Below are 17,274 nucleotides of genomic sequence, written 5' to 3' on the forward strand. Positions count from 1 at the left end.
TGCCTTTAGGGATTTGTTCTGTCATGTTTCTCTTAAAGACGGGTGTCAGCTCCACAGAAAACAGAGTTTGTATCTTTGGGTTTCTTTTAGACAAAGGAATGTTGAATGGGTGGAGTCAGGCTCTCAATGACCTAGGAATGTTGAGTGGGTGGAGTCAGGCTCTCAATAATCTAGGACTTTGGGTTTTGCTTTCAGTTGTTGAAGAAGTTGAGGTTTTGGCAGTGAAGCTGATATATAAACATAGAACAGTACAGCCCAGTACAGGCCCTTCTGCCCTTGATATTGTGCCAACCTTTTATGCTACTCTAAGATCAGACTAACCTACATACCTTCATTGTACTATCATCCATGTGCCTATCCAAGAGTCACTTAAATGTCCCTAATACATAGGACTCTACTACCACTGCTGGCAGTGCATTCCATGCACGCACCACTTTTTGTGCAAAGAACCTACCTCTGATATCTCCCCCCTAAATCTTCCTCCAATCACCTTAACATTATCCCCCCTTATTAATAGACATTTCCGGCATGGGAAAACGTCTGTGGCTCTCCACTCTATCTATGCCTCTTATCATCTCGTACACCTCTATCAAGTCACCTCTCATCCTTCTTTGCTCCAATGAGAAAAGCCCTAGCTCCTTTAACCTCTCTTCATAACACATGCCCTTCAGTCCAGGCAGCATCCTGGTAAATCTCCTCTGCACCCTCTCTAAAGCTTCCACATGTTTCCTATAATGAGGCAAACAGAACTGAACATAATATTCCAAGTATGGTCTCTTCAGGGCTCTACAGAGCTGCAGCATAATCTCGCGGCTCTTAAACTCAATCCCCCTGCTAATGAAAGCCAACATATCACATGCCTTCTTAACAACCTTATCAACTTAGGTGGCAACTTTTAGGGAGCAATGGACATGGACCCCAAAGATCTCTGTTCCTCCACACTGCCAAAAATCCTGCCTTTAACTCTGTATTCTGCATTCATATTTGACCTTCCAAAGAGAATCACTTCACATTTTTCCAAGTTCCATCTGCCACTTCTCAGCCCAGTTCTGCATCCAGTCAATGTTCTGTTGCAACCTACAACAGCCCTCCAGACTATTCACAGCTCCACCAACCTTCATGTCATCAGAAAACTTACTAACCCACCCTTCCACTTTCTCATCCAAGTCATTTATAAAAATCATAAAGAGCAGAGGTCCCAGGACAGATTCCTGTGGAACACCACTGGTCACCAAGCTCCAGACTGAATACTTTCCATCTACTACCACCCTCTGTCTTCTAAGGGCCAGCCAATTCTATATCCAGACAGCCAGATTTCCCTGTATCCCACGCCTCCTTACTTTCTGAATGAGCCTACCATGGGGAACTTTATCAAATGTCTTGCTAAAATCCATATATACCACATCCACTGCTCTACCTTCATCAATATGTTTTGCCACATCCTCAAAGAATTCAATAAGGTTTGCGAGGCATGACCTGCCCTTCACAAAGTCATGCTGACTATATCTAACCAAACTGCGGTTTTTCAAGTAATCATAAATCCGATCTCAAAATCCTCTCCAATACTTTGCCCACGACAGACATAAGACTGAATAGGGATAATCCTGGCAATTACAAACCACACAGTCATAAGGCTATTCTCTTTCCTGAACAAGGGAATTACATTTGCCACCATCCAATCATCTGGCACTACTCCAGTGGACAGTAAGGATCCAAAGATCATTGTCAAAGGTGCAGCAATCTCTTCCCTCGCTTCCTGTAGTAACCTTGGGTATATCCCGTCTGGACCAAGGGATTTATCTACCCATATGTTTTCTTTCTTTTACTTTAATACCTGGTTTATTTAAAGAAAGCAACATTACAAATCTCTAAATAAAAACCAAAAGAACTGTAGATACTGGAAATCAGAACCAAAAACAGAAATTGCTGGAAAAGCTCAGCAGATCAGGCAGCATCTGTGCAGAAAAATCAGAGTTAGTGTTTCAGGTCAAGTGACCCTTCCTTAGAACAGTTGCAAATCTCTGCCTCCTCCCTGGCCAAAAGTCAATGCCCCAGAAGCCCCTCTTTCTAGATTTTTTTAAAAATATATTTTTATTGAAAAGTAGGTTTTTAAATTTTACAACAAATACAAAACAATATAATTCAAAACAGCACAAAAAAAACAAATAAAAAAAGCTCCAACCCCCCTCATGTGCAAATGTATAAACATATATAGAAAAATATCGATTTTTTTTTTAAAAACTGGCTATTTAATTAAATAAATAACCAACAACAAACTAATAAATAGTCCTAACTCAGTCCAGCCAAACAAAACACTCATACGTTCACAGTTCTTCCTCCCTGGATATTGGACTCATAAAACACAATCGTTACAGCTATATAAAAGTCCTTGTTAGTGTGGCAGATAAATCTGTGTCAAGGTATATCTTGTAAAAAAAAATCTCAGTTTGTGGTGTACCACATTTGTGAGAAAATCCAGGGGAATATGCTCCATAACAATCTTCCACCAACCTGCCAGGCCTGGGGTTTTTCAGATATCCAACCTAGCAAGATATTCTTCCTTGCAAAGAACGTGAGAATATTGAAAAGCTTTTTCTTATGCTCGTCTGCAGGAAATCCAATGGGTAGGCCCAAAATGATAGAGATAGGGTTCTTCTCCACCCATACACTGAAAATCCTCTCCATTGCACCCGCCACACCACTCCAATATGCTTGAAGACTATCGCAAGACTAAAGACAATGGGTAAAAATGGCCGTGCAGACCTTGCACTTGGGACATGCTGAAGATGCCCCGGAGCCAAGTGGACCCTGTGGAGAATCTTCAACTGTAAAGCATGGGTCCTTTTGCAAATTGATATCTTCCTTGTATTCTCCCAAATATTCTCCCATGCCTCTGAGGAGACTTCAACACCCAGCTCTCTCTCCCACATTCTGCAGAGTCGATCAAACTCATCTGAGGGGGCACCTTCCAATTGATGATATAAAGTACTGACAGAAAGTGTAGTCTTAAGTCATAGAAAGGGGTGTGCTATGTCAAATTTGCAGGGATCAGTCAAAAGTGTGTCTTTTTTTTTAATAAAATCCCTAACTTGAAAAGAAACGAAAAAGGTCTCTATTAGAAAACTCGTACTTCCATACTAACTGATCGAAGGACATCATTACGTCTCCATCAAATAAATCGCCCATGCAAGACATACCCCTAGCTGCCCAACGTTTAAATCCTGAATCTATCATCCCCGGTTGAACACCCAGCATACCCACTAAAGGTGTAAACAAAGATTCTTTGTCAATATTGCCTTCCCTCTGCTGAATTGCCCTCCATGCTTTAACAGTATTGATGACTATTGAGTTATGGCAATGTTCCCTAACTGTCCTTATTTTGTCCAAGAACAACAAACTGGTAAGGGGGCACCTTGCCTGGGAGGCCTCGATATCTAGCCATATTGAAAGAGAATCTCCATAAACCCAATCGCTTACATAGGTCAAAAGTGAGCTTAATAGATAATTTTTAAAGTCTGGAAGGTGCACTCCCCCCAATCTGTGAGGCAGCTGCAGTTTGGCTAATTTAATGAGGGGCCGCTTACAATGCCAAAAAAAAAGGAGCTGAACCAGCTGTTCAGGGGGAGCATTTGTATAGGATATAGCAAATGAGGGAGAATAAGCACTATCTGACCCAACCATGAGACTGGAAGTGCCTCCCATCTTTGAAGATCTTGTTTAATTTTTCCAAATAATTGGATAAAATAAGCTTTGAACAGCCGATCCAAAACTGGAGTAATGAATATGCCCAAATACACAAAACCCCCTTGTGACCACCTAAATGGGAATTTGTAGTCACCCTCAAGAGCAAGCTCCATCGTAAGGGGAATAGACTCTGATTTTGCAAAAATAATCTTGTACCCTGAAAAAGTGCCAAACGTGTGAATGCGAGGCACTGAAACTGCTGGATTTGTCAAAAAAATTAGGACATCGTCTGCATACAACAAAATCTTATGTGATTTTGACCCCACTTCTGGAACTGATATATTGAGATCCCCACGAATGGCCTCTGCCAATGGTTCAATCACCAACGTAAAAAGCAATGGTGGACCGGGACAGCCCTGCCAGATGCCCCTAAAAATATTAAAATTACTTGATCATACCCCATTGGTGATGACCGCTGTGAGAGGGTCACCATAGAGAACCTTTACCCATCTTATGAAGACTTCGCCCAAACCAAACCGCCCCCGGGTATAGAAAAGGTACAGCCACTCAAATCGATTAAGATTAGATTAGATTACATTACATTACAGTGTGGAAACAGGCCCTTCGGCCCAACAAGTCCACACCGACCCGCCGAAGCGCAACCCACCCATACCCCTAACATTTACCCCTTACCTAACACTACGGGCAATTTAGCATGGCCAATTCACCTGAGCTGCACATCTTTGGACTGTGGGAGGAAACCGGAGCACCCGGAGGAAACCCACGCAGACACGGGGCCATCTAGAGAAATCACCAATCCCTGTATTGACTACTGTTGGCATGCTTGAATTACATTAAGCAGTCTCCTAACATTATTGGAGGATCTGCGACCCTTTATAAAGCCCGTCTGATCCTCTTTAATAATAGAAGGTAACACAGTCTCCAGCCTTATTGCGAGAGTCTTAAAGAGGATATAAATCACCATTTAAGCGTGAGATGGGCCTGTATGAAGCACAGTCTTCTGGGCCCTTCCCTTTTTTAAGGATAAGTGAAATATTGGCCTCTATCAGAGATGGTGGGAGACAATCATGACTGTATGAATCGATGAACATACTGCGCATCGGGCCTGACATATATTTATAAAATCCTTATAGAATTCACTGGGAAGTCCCTCAGGGTCGGGCACCTTTCCACTCTGAAGCTGCCTCACACTTCCTGCATTTCTTGCTCTGATAATGGGGCATTGAGAAAGGGCTGTTGTTCGGAGTCACACCCAGGAGCTTCAGATCCCTAAAAAAGGATTCCATTTTGGCCTGCCCCTCCTCACAATCCTCGGATTGGTATAAAATCTCTGGAACGCCACATTAATCTTTTTAGAATCACATGTTAGGCTCCCAGACATTTCCCTAATTGCCGTAATGGCTTGTGGGGGACTCCTCTTTCTGGCAAGATACGCCAAGTATTTGCCTGGCTTGTCATCAAGCTCGTATAACCTTTGCTTTGCAAAAGCCAGGTTCTTCTTTGCTGTCTGCGTGAGCATGGAATTTAACACAGACTGCAGCGCCGTAATCCTCTGTAGTTTGACCAAGTGTCAGTCAAAGTAGGCCTTCTCGGCTGCCTTTATTCATGCTTCAAGGAGACATTGTTGCTCACCCTTCTGCCGCTTCCTACTGGTGGAATATGAAATAACTAACCCCCTAGCAAAAGCTTTGGCAGTTTCACAGAGGACGGATGAGCTATCAACCGCGCCTATGTTGATGTCTGGGAACCCCCAAAATTCCCTAGAGAAATACTCCACAAATTTATTATCCTGGAGGATAAAGGGATCCATTCACCAGTACCTCAAACCCACTGTAATGCCCTTAAACTTAACCAACAGGTACACTGGAGCATGATCTGAGATGATAATATTACCAATTGTACAAGATATCACCAAATCCAGGGTTACCACAGGGATCGGAAAAAAAAAATCAATCCTGGTGTGACATCTGTGCGGATTGGAGAAAAACATAAAATCCCGACCTGTAGGGTGGAGACGCCTCCAGACGTCCACCAACCCTAATTCCCCACAGAGACCCACTAACTGTTTAGTTTGTACAGAGGGTAATGAGGGACCTTTGGGCAACCTGTCTACTGTGGGATCCATGAGACAGTTAAAAAGCTCCCCCTATAATGATGTGCCTGGGACTCGAGACTTTTCAGTTTAGAAAAAGTGTGTATCAAAAATTTAAGGGGATGAGTTGGAGGGCAATATACATTTAAAAACATCATATTCTTCCCCATTTATCAAGAATTATTAAGAATTACAAACTTCCCGCGTGTGTCTTTAACAAAATCCAACAACTTAAATGGGAGATTCTTCCTAATCAAAATAGTCACTCCCCTACTTCAGGTCTTAAATGATGAAAAAATAAACTCAGTCAAAGCCATTCTGCTGTAATTTCAGATGCTCCTTGTCATCCAAATAGGTCTCCTGTAACAAAGCAATCTCCACCTTCTCCTTCCTAAGACTCAAGAGTACCTTCTTCCTCTTAATTGGTGAATGACTTCCCTTGATATTCGAGGTACACCATTTAATCAAATCATTAACCATAATCTTCTGCAATAAAAATTTAATTTCCAGAGAAGAGGAACCAGAACCACAAACTGCTGAGCATTAGTATCAATGATCCACCAAAAATAAAATCTACATAAACTAAAACCATGATATTTAACAAACCTACAAAACTATTGAGAATAAAAATCAACAAAACCCAAAACAAAACCCCATATAAAAGCGCCAACAGCGCTGAATAGGGGAACTCACCCCCTGCCCAGAGGGGGCAACTACCCATCCCAAACTGCCCATAAGTAGGCATCTAACCATCCCAGCCACCTTCACTTCTCAAACACAAGCAGAAAAGAATAAACGCCCCATAGAATACCAATATGACTAAAAAACATTATTTTAAATAAAGGGGAATAAATACCCCACCCATCCTTTGATATATCCTAACTTAGAAATTGAAATGTACATCTCAACCACTGCCAAACATAGTTTAAACCAAATTATTATCAATAGAGAAAAAAAACAAAGATAAAGCTCCAACCAGACTTCCTTCATTTCTTTTACAGAATGTTAAACATATAGCAAACAACACTCTTTATATATACTAAAATTGTTCAAATTAGGTTAGTTGACCAGAAAGTCTCTTGCCTTCTCCGATGTGTCAAAGAGATGTATGGATCCATCTAAGGTGATTTGAAGTACTGTCGGATACCTCGGAGTACAGAATCCCAAACTCCCTCTGTCTTCTCTTAACACCGTCGAAAGATTTTTGTTTCTGGATCACCGTTGCTGAGAAGTCTTGAAAGAACATGATCTTAGAGTCCTCGTAAATTAGGGCCTTCGGATCTTTTCCCTGGACTCTGGAAGCCTCCATGACTCTCTCTTTATCCCAGTAATGATGGAACCGCACCAGGAGAGGACGAGGGCGTTGACCCAGACCTGACCTCCGCACTGTGACCCAGTGAGCCCTCTCGATCTTCAATCTTCTCATGCCAGTCTCCAAGTCAAGGAATTTTGGCAACCAATCCTCAACAAATTCCGCATGCCGTTCACCTTCCTTACCCTCAGGCAGACCGATGATCCAAATGATTTTTCTCCTGCCCCTGTTCTCAAGATCATCCACTTAGTCACGCAAATTACGGACCTGTGTCTTCAGGGCTTGGATCCTATCCTTGGATGAACTGGCATCAGCTTCAACCACTGTGACCCTGTGCTCCACCTCATTCGTCCTCTTCTCCAGGTCTCCCAGCTGCTGCTCATGCTTCTGCAGCATGAGAGAGATTGGAGCCAGCTTCTCATCAATCTGTTTCCCCAGCATCTCACGAGGTTTTGCGAGCTCGTTCACCAAGGTCTGGAAACTAATCGGCTCAGAGGATCCTGCAGGCTGAGCTGCAGACCCGGCCTCGGATGCTCCTCCTCCCTCCTTTGGCATCTCTGGACGACTGGAAACACAGGTAAGTTAAATTTTGGAAGTTTCTTGGGACTCCATGATCTTTCCCGAGTCCCAAGATATTGCGACAGCCGGGGTTGGGCAGGTTAAATGTTTGTCTCGCTCGTGCTGTGATGCGGAGCTCTGCAGTGCGATTATCTCAGATCGCCGCCATCTTGAATCCCCCCATATGTTTTTGAACATTTTCAGCACATTCTCCTTCCTAACATCAATCTGTTCAAGCATATCAGTCTGTTTCACGCTGTCCTCAGCAAAATCAAGATCTCACTCAGTAGTGAATAATGAAGCAAAGTATTTATTAAGAACCACCCCTAGTTCCTCTGACTCCAGGCACAAGTTCCCTCCAAAATATTTTCCCTAAGGTAGGGAGAGTCCAGAACGAGACGGCATAGGTTTAGGATGAAAGGGGAAAGATATAAAAGAGATGTAAAGGGCAACTTTTTCATGCAGAGGGTCGTGTGTGTGTGTAATGGTCTTCTGGAGGAAGTGGTGGAGGCTTGTACAATTGCAACATTTAAAAGGCATTTGGATGGGTACATGCATAGGACGAATTTGGAGGGATATGGGCTGGGACTAGATTGGGTTGGGGTATCTGGTTGACGTGGACAAGCTGGACTGAAGGGTCTGTTTCCATGCTGTACATCTCTGTGACTCTATGAAGCTTCGAAGCAATCACCCCAACATCCATAAACGAAGCTGCATCAGAACATTATTCCCATGAGCCACCACACACAGCAGCAAACCCAAACAAGCAGGCAAAACGCGTCCAGAAACCCTAGCCACTCTCCCCTACATCAAAGGCATCTCAGAAATGACTGCCAGACTACTTAGACCCATTGTCATCATGGTAGCCCATAAAGTCATCAACACACTAAAACAGCAGCTAATGAACTTGAAAGACCCTATACAGACAACAAGCAAAACTAATGTCATTTACAAAATACCATTCAAGGACTGTAATAAACATTACATTGGATAAACAGGCAGAAAGGCAGCCACCAGGATACATGAACATCAACTAGCCACAAACGACATGATCCTCTCTCACTAGTATCCTTACATACAGATGAGGAAGGACACCACTTCGATTAGGACAACACATCCATCCTAGGACAAGCCAAGCAGAGACATGCACAAGAATTCCTAGAAGCATGGCATTCCAACCAGAACTCTGTCAAACAAACACATTGACTTGGACCCAATTTACCACCCCTTGAAAAAAGAACAGGAATGGCATCATCATAGGAAATGACATCACTACAGGAAATGATGTCATCAAGTCAAAGAAACCCAAACATATAAACAGAAAGCAGGAATCATCAGCAGTGCTTCGTCCAGAGGCTCACTGTAGATGTTACCTAGTATCGTGATGAAACGTCTGAACATGAACCTTCCAGTTCAGTGAGCAAACCTACACCCAGAACCCCAACTAAGCTACAAATCTCAAAACCCGCTAACTCTATGACTCTTGCTCCTCACGCTAGTGTACAATGCCTTTGGGTTTTCCTTAATCCTACCCCTAAAGCTTTTTCATGCATTCTTCTAGCTCTCCTAAGTCCATTCTTCAATTCCTTCCTGGCTACTTTGTAATTCTCTAGATTCCTCTGATTCTTGCCTCCTCAACCTTAAGTAAGCTTCCTTTTTACTGTTGATTAGTTGTTCCACTTCCTTTGTTACCAAAGATTCTTTCAACCTATATATACAGCTCTCTTGCTGCTACTGCAAAAAGTTTGAATTCTCTCTCTGCTGCTAGATACATGCTTTTAGATTTGCCTTTCTCCTTGACTGGAGAAGATAGTAAGTGACGCAAATCTGTTTTGCTGAATTTTCCTTTGCCAAGCATGTGTTTATGGGGTGCTGCTATTTTGGATCAGTTGATGAGCAGTCGTTAAATAATATTTCATTTTCATGAAGTACTTTAATAGAGTTAGAGTTATGCCAATGTTTTTTTTGATTACATTTTAACTGTAGTGTAAGAATAGTGGTGTTTTTCTTAAAGCCTCGTTGTGTGACCACTCAAATCACATCTGGAACACAGGGCTTTCCACTTCCCTGTAAGTAAGATAAAAATTAGGGTCGAGGCTATCTCCTTGATAATATTTTGAGGGGGTTTGGTCAGAATCAAAAAGGAGCCATTGAAAACCAACAGGCAGCTCATCAAAAATCAATGTGGTTCCCAAGAAAATTTTAAGCAGAACTTGAGGGAAAAACATTTTGACCAGAAGAATATTGGCCCAGATATTCCAGCCGGTATTGGAGTTGGAGCATCAACTACTAACTAGGTTTTAAACTATGGCTTCATATTTCCCTTTGAGAGACTTTGGACTATCTATGATCTGTTCCAGCTTCAACCCATGATAAGCACTTTGGGGAGGCCCCATGGCAAAGCACTCTCCATTTTTGTCACACTGCCACATAAAACATTTCTTCAGTGCAATGACCTGCAGAGTTTTTAAATGAACATTCATAACTGTTCAGGTAAAAACAATGACTGCAGATGCTGGAAACCAGATTCTGGATCAGTGGTGCTGGAAGAGCACAGCAATTCAGGCAGCATCCGACGAGCAGCAAAATCGACATTTCGGGCAAAAGCCCGATGAAGGGCTTTTGCCCGAAATGTCGATTTTGCTGCTTGTCGGATGCTGCCTGAATTGCTGTGCTCTTCCAGCACCACTGATCCAGATTCATAACTGTTCAGCCTCCCCTTGGACCACATACATTCCCAAACCTTCTCTTGACTCGACATTCTGTACACAGCTCAATTCTCATGTCAAAAACCAGATATTCCTCCACTCCAGACACAGCTCATCACCTCTCCAAAAACCTCTCCCTTATCCCCCGGCACAGTGGGAAGGAACACAGGCGAGAAGGTAGGAAGCGTACAAGCACAAGAGGGTACAAGCATTGTTAGGGATATGAGTGATAGCTGAGCCATATTAGTGTACAGAGGTGTGGAGGCAGCAGTGCCTGAGTGTAAGATGTCTTGCAGGTGGACTTCAAGTACTGTTAGATATATTGACCAGGGGACTGTGAACACTGTTGAGAAAGTGGAGAGAGCAGCAGTGTGAGCACTGTCAGAGATATGGGATGTCATAAGATCTATGGTTTAGTAGATTTTCCATAATTGACAAGGTTGTAAACAGCAATAAAGATAGCCATAAACTATAGGAGGATATTAACAGACTTGTCAATAGGTAGAACAGTTGCAAACAGCATTCAACTCTGATCAATGCATTTGGGAAGAGCTAACAGGGCCAAGAATTGTACTATGAATGACAGGACCCTGGAATGAACTGAAGATTAGAGGGACTTCAGTGTGCATATCCACAGATCCATGAAAGTAGCAAGGCAGGTAGATAAGGTGGTTAAGAAGGCAATATAGGATATTTGCCTTTATTAACAAAAACACAAAATGTAAGAGCAAGGACATTATACTGAAACTATATAAAATACTGATTGGTCCACAAGTGGACTACTGTGTGCAGTCCTAGTCAACACATTACAGGATGTGATCACAATAGAAAGGATGCAGAGGAATTTTACCAGGTTGCTGCCCCACCTGGATGATTTGAACTAGGAGGAGATTGGATCTTCCTTGTTGCAGCAAAGATTGAGAAAAGACCTCATAAAAGTGCACAGGATTATGAGGGACATAGATAGGGTGGCTATGATGGGTGCTTCGTCATTAGCAATGGTATCAAACAGGTGGGCATAGATTTAAAGCAAGAGGTAAAAGACTAAGAGAGTGGAGGAGAATTCTTTTCACTCTCAAAAGTGCAGGCAGTCTGGAACCCACTGCCTGAAGGAATGGTTAAGTCAGAAACTCTCAAACATTTAAGCAGTATTAGATATTTACTTACATTGCCACATCTTCCAGGGCTTTAGACCAAGGGCTAGAAAATGGAATTATTGAAGTCAGACCTTTGTTGATGCACAACCAACAGATCAAATCTCAGTTCTGCAGTCCTGCCACGTCCAGCTGTGAATGGTGGTGCATAATTTAACAACTCACTGGAGGAGAAGGCTCCAGAAATATTCTCATTCTCATTGATGCAACACCCCAAAATATCGGACAAGTGTTAAGGCTGAAGCACTTGCAGCAATCTTCAACCAGAACAGCCATCTCGGCCTCCTCCAAATGGTCCTCAGCACCACAGAAAGTAGTCCTCATCCAATTTGATTCACTCAACATGATATCAAGAAATGGTTGCTGGTATTGGATCGCGCAAAGGCCATGTGCCTTGAAAATATTCCAGCAATAGTACTGAGGCCTTGTCTCAGAACATGTTGCTCCCCTAGCCAAGTGTTCCAGTACAGTCAAAATACCAACATCTTTCCGACAATGTGGATAGTTGCTCCTATACTCAAAACAGGACAAATTAAACCCGGCCAGTTACCATCCTATCATTCCACTATTGATCATCAGTAAAGTAATAGAAAGTGTCATTGATAGTACAATCAAACAGCACATGCGTCGCAAAAATCTGTTCAGTGACACCTAGTTTGTGTTGGTTCAAACATGGACAAAAGAGCTGAATTCCAGAGGTAAGATGAGAGTGACACCCCTAGACATCAAGGGTGCATTGACTGAGTGTGGCATTAAGTAGGCCGAGCAAAACTGTAATCAATGGGTATCAGAGCCAAACTTTCCATTGGATGGAGTCATACCTGTTACATAGAAGATGACTTTGGTTATTGGAGGTCAGTTATCTCAGCACCCTCAGGGTAGTTTCCTAGGCCCAACCATCTTCAGCTGCTTCATCAATGACTTTCCCTCCATTATCAGGTCATAAGTGGGGATGTTCACTGACGATTGTACAATGTTCAGCACCATTCACAATTCCTCAGATACTGAAACAGCCCATGTTCAAATGTGAATAAGATTTAAACAATATCCAGGCTTCGGCTGACAAGTGGCAAGTAACATTCATGCCACACAAATGCTAAGCATTTGTGACTAATCTAAGCACCACTCCTTGACATTCAAAGGTGTTACTATCAATGAATCCACCACAGTCAACATCCTTAGGGATACCATTGACCAGAAACTTAACTGGATGAGCCACACAAACACATTGGCTACTGGAGCCAGTCAGAGGCTGGGAATACTTCAGCAAGTAGCTCACCTGCTGACTCCCCAAAGCTATACCTATTAAGCTAGATCCCACCATCTATAAAGGCACAAGTCAGGAGTGTGATTGAATACTCCCCACTTGCATGGATCAGTGTAGCTCCAGCAACACAAGAAACTTGGCACCATACAAGGCACAGCAGCCCGCTTGATTTTGTGTCACATCCACAAGCATCCACTCCCTCTACCACCAATGTTCAGTAGCAGTAGTATGTACTATCTACAAGATGCACTGCAGAAATTCACCAAAGACAGCACCTACCAAACCCATGACGACTTCCGTCTAGAAGGACAAAGGATAACAGATACAAGGGAACACCAGCACCTGCAAGTTCCCCTCCAAGACACTCCCCATTCGGACGTGGAAATATTGATTTATTACTGTCACATGTACCGAGATACAATGAAAACTATTGTATCGCATGCTAACAGACAAATCATATAGGGGAATCATATCATATTAGAAAATCAAATCATATTAGATAATTCGCTATATAAATATAGGGCTAGATATAGCATGCGGACTGCAGCAGTTCAAGGAGGCAGCTCATCACCATCTTCTCAAGGGCAACTAGAGACAGGCAATAAAATGCTGGCCAGCCAGCAACACCCATGTCCCATGAATGAATTAAAAACAAAACAGCATTGACAGGACAGACCATGCCACGTTGCCTTCTTCTGTGCCTTAAATATCTACAAAATTGAAACATTTTGATAGCTTTCTTGGTTTTAGATTAGATTAGATTACTTACTTTATGAGGAAACATTGCCCTTCGGCCCAACAAGTCCACACCGACCCTCCGAAGAGCAACCCACCCAGACCCATTCCCCTACATTTACCCCTTCACCTAACACTACAGGCAATTTAGCATGGCCAATTCACCCAACCTGCACATTTTTGGACTGTGGGAGGAAACAGGAGCACCCGGAGGAAACCCACACAGACACGGGGAGAATTTGCAAACTCCACACAGACAGTTGCCTGAGGCGGGAACTAAACCCAGGTTTTGAGCAGTCAAAGGCTAAAGTGATCAGCCTTGTTACTAGCTGCACATTAATAAAATGAAAACATTTCCAGTCCATAAAACAGAGCAGATTGTCATATAGAATGTCAAATGTGCGATCAAGTGTTCCCGAGACTTGTGGGGATTTTGCTCGTCTTCACATCAGAATGTTTCTAGTTCCATTGGAAATATGAAGAACTGCACATTTCTCAGTACAGTAGCATACTGTAGACAGAAAAATGACCAAATATCATTTGACGCTGCCATGCTAGCTAAGACGAATTCAAATTATATTGACTTGAAATGGTTTAAGTAACACTGCTGGTTTGGTAGGCACCAGTAGCTGACATATCTTCCCTGTAACCTCTGGAAATCATAAGCTTCTGGAGCCAGTAACACGCAGAAAAGTGTAAGGATAGCCAGTTTGTTCAATAAAATGAGTATACATACATAGGAACCAAATATCCTCCACGATGTTTCATTCTGTATCGTGTCCACACAGTTGAATTTTAGTTATTGGTAATCCGAAATCCACAAGTTAAACCTCACTTTCAACTTCGGACACTGACTATCAAAAAAGATATATTCAACCTTAGCTTATAGCTTGTTTTCACTCTGAAGGGGCATTATTGAAACTCTGAATAAGTGCAGTAGTCAGTTGCCACTTGGTGGCACTGGTGACCACTATGTCCAGATTAAAGTCATAGACATCCATTATTTAGAATCACCTGTTAACTACTGTTGAATCAAATGAACAAATGTGCAATGGCCCATGTGCTTATGAGGAGAACTTTATGTTGGCATGATGGCTGATTTAGAACACAGAACATAGATTTATAGGCAGAGGCCGAAGATTGTTCAATGGTGTGAGTGGAGTGTCAACAAACTAAATCACAAATCTCTGCAGGTGATCAAAAGTATCAGATGGTGTGACACTTTACTCACACCATCTAATAATTTTGATCACCTGCAGAGACTTATGATTCAGTGTGTTGACATTCCACTCACACCATTTGTATGAGCTTTTGACCTCTCTGCCATAAATCATGTGCCTGTGTGCTTCTCTGCATTCCACCTGATGAAGGAGCAGCGCTCTGAAAGCTTGTGATTTCAAATAAACCTGCTGGACAACAACCTGGTGTCATGTGACTTCTGACCAAGATTTCTAATAGTATTAGATTTATTGCAATCCAACTTGCTTCCAATGGCTGATGATGTGACCAAGTTGCTTGGGACAATAGAATGAGAGTCGACAAAAGTTGATTAATTTTGGGGGGAGCAGTGGGTTGCTGGGTACATTACTTGAAACTATAAGCTTCACACAAATCTTTAGTTTTTATTTGAGAACATGCAGGCTGCAGAACAGGGAACAGTTCTATTGAGCAAGATTCAGTTGAAATTCTGTGTGTCGGCTTAAAAAGGTTTAAATGTTTTCTAGTTCATTCATGGATTTGGGTATCATTAACTAAGTCAGCACTTAAGACATATCCCCAATTCCCCTCAGGAAGGTGGTGGTGTTGTCATTTAAGTAGGAGTGCAGATAGACCCATGCAAGGAAAAATGTTCCCTGAAATAGAGTGAGTAACAATGAAATAAAAGCAATGTAGTTCCAAGTCAGGATGGTGAATGGCTTAGAAGGGAATTTGTTGGCAGTATTGTTCCCAATCCATCTGCTGCTCTTATCCTTCTAAGGAGTAGTTTTGAATGGTGCTGTCAGAGAAGAGTTGGTCAGTTACTACAGCACATCTTATACATGGTATGTGCTGTTGCCAAACACAACAATAGTGAAGGGAAAGGTTCTCAAAGATTGTTGAGTACATTCAAGCACGCTGCTTTGATCTTGGTAGTGCTGAGCTTCCGGAGTGCTGTGAGACCTGTACCTATTCAGGTAAGTGAAGAATATTCAGTCACACTGACTTGGTGCCTTTTAGATGGTGTACAAGTTTTGGGGAATAAGGAAATGAGTTATGCACTGCAATATTCCCAGACACTGACCCTCTCTTATAGCTAAAGTTTTTGCATGGCTGGCTCAAGTTCAGTTTCCGCTCAATGGTAACCCCTAAGATATTAATAGTGGGGAATTTGGTGATGGTGATGCTACTGAATCTCAAAAAGAGAGTGATGGGTAAATTCTTTATTTTACAAATTACAAGCTAAAAGACCAGTCAGAACCATTTAAGAAAACAAAGTTATGGACTAAGTAAATAAAGTAGAAATGCAGGGCCAGGCGATGGGCTGTACCTGCACGATGTGGGAGCTGGTGAACCGCATTGTGGTTCAGTAACCACATCTGTGGCAAGTGTTGGCTATTTGTGAAACTCTGGCTCAGAGTTGATGAGCTGGAGTTTGAGCTTTGAACAGTGACACATGAGGGGGTCACATTTTAGGAGGCAATTACACCCCTTAGATGAACTTCTTCAAATTCAGTCAGTGGTCAGGGACAGGGGTATGTGACTGCCAGAGACGCAGGTAGAAGTTTCCAGGGAGTAGCAATGAAGGAGCCTCAGCCCTTGAACTTGTCTAACAGGTTTCAGATTCTTGCCCCCTGCATAGATGAGAGCAAGAACTCTGGAGAGGATGAGCAAAATGACCATAGCACCATAGTTCAGGGAGCCATTCAAGAGGAGGAACAAAAAGAGAAATGTAGTTATAATCGGGGATAGTGTAATGAGGGGAACAAACACTTTTCTCTGTGGCCAGGATTGAATGTTCTGAAGCTTGTGTTGCTTGCCTGGTGCCCAAGTTCAAGATGGATCAGCTGAGTTGCAGAGCAACTTGGAGTGGGAGGGATTAGGTACAGTTTGTGATCAACGTAGATACCACCAATATAGTTAGATAGAGGTTCTGCTGAAGGAATATGAGCAGGTGGGTTGAAATCAAAAACCAGAACCAATCTCAGCATTAATGAGCTAAATGAGCAATGAGCTAAATGGCATAAGGTCAACAAGAGATAAACTCATGACGTAAAAGTGGCACAACTACTGGGGAAAAAGAGAGCCGTTCCAATGGAAAGTGTTCTGCCCGTATTATGCTAGGACCAGAGTCTTGGTGAATCAAATAACCAAGGCTGTAAATATCAAGGCTTTAAACTAAATAGTGGGGTGGTGGTGGGGGGTGCTGAGGTGTAATTCCACGTCACAGAAAACTATGGAAGAGGTTAAAAAGGTGGGGGGGGAAGTGTTCAGGAAACTGAAGCTTCCAAAATAAATAACAGGACAGACAGCATGGAAAAGATCAGAAATCTAAACTTAGGTATAGCAGATAAGGGCTGAAAATGTGTTCAGGAAGGGCTTATGCCCAAAACGTCGATTCTCCTGTTCCTTGGATGCTGCCTGACCTGCTGCGCTTTTCCAGCAACACATTTTCAGCTCTGATCTCCAGCATCTGCAGCCCTCACTTTCTCTCTATTGCAGATAAGAGTACAATTATGAGAAGGGGGTCAGACAATGCAGGACTG

At 42.6% G+C, this 17,274-nt stretch overlaps 1 protein-coding gene across 4 annotated transcripts in view; it reads right to left on the minus strand.

Annotated features, from left to right (window-relative positions):
• LOC122551642 (growth factor receptor-bound protein 14-like) overlaps positions 1-17,274 on the minus strand; it is a 150,309-nt gene that overhangs the window by 37,163 nt on the left and 95,872 nt on the right. The gene's annotated exons all lie outside the window — the stretch shown is intronic.

The sequence above is a fragment of the Chiloscyllium plagiosum genome, chromosome 7, assembly GCF_004010195.1.
Source record: "Chiloscyllium plagiosum isolate BGI_BamShark_2017 chromosome 7, ASM401019v2, whole genome shotgun sequence".
Taxonomy (NCBI): domain Eukaryota; kingdom Metazoa; phylum Chordata; class Chondrichthyes; order Orectolobiformes; family Hemiscylliidae; genus Chiloscyllium; species Chiloscyllium plagiosum.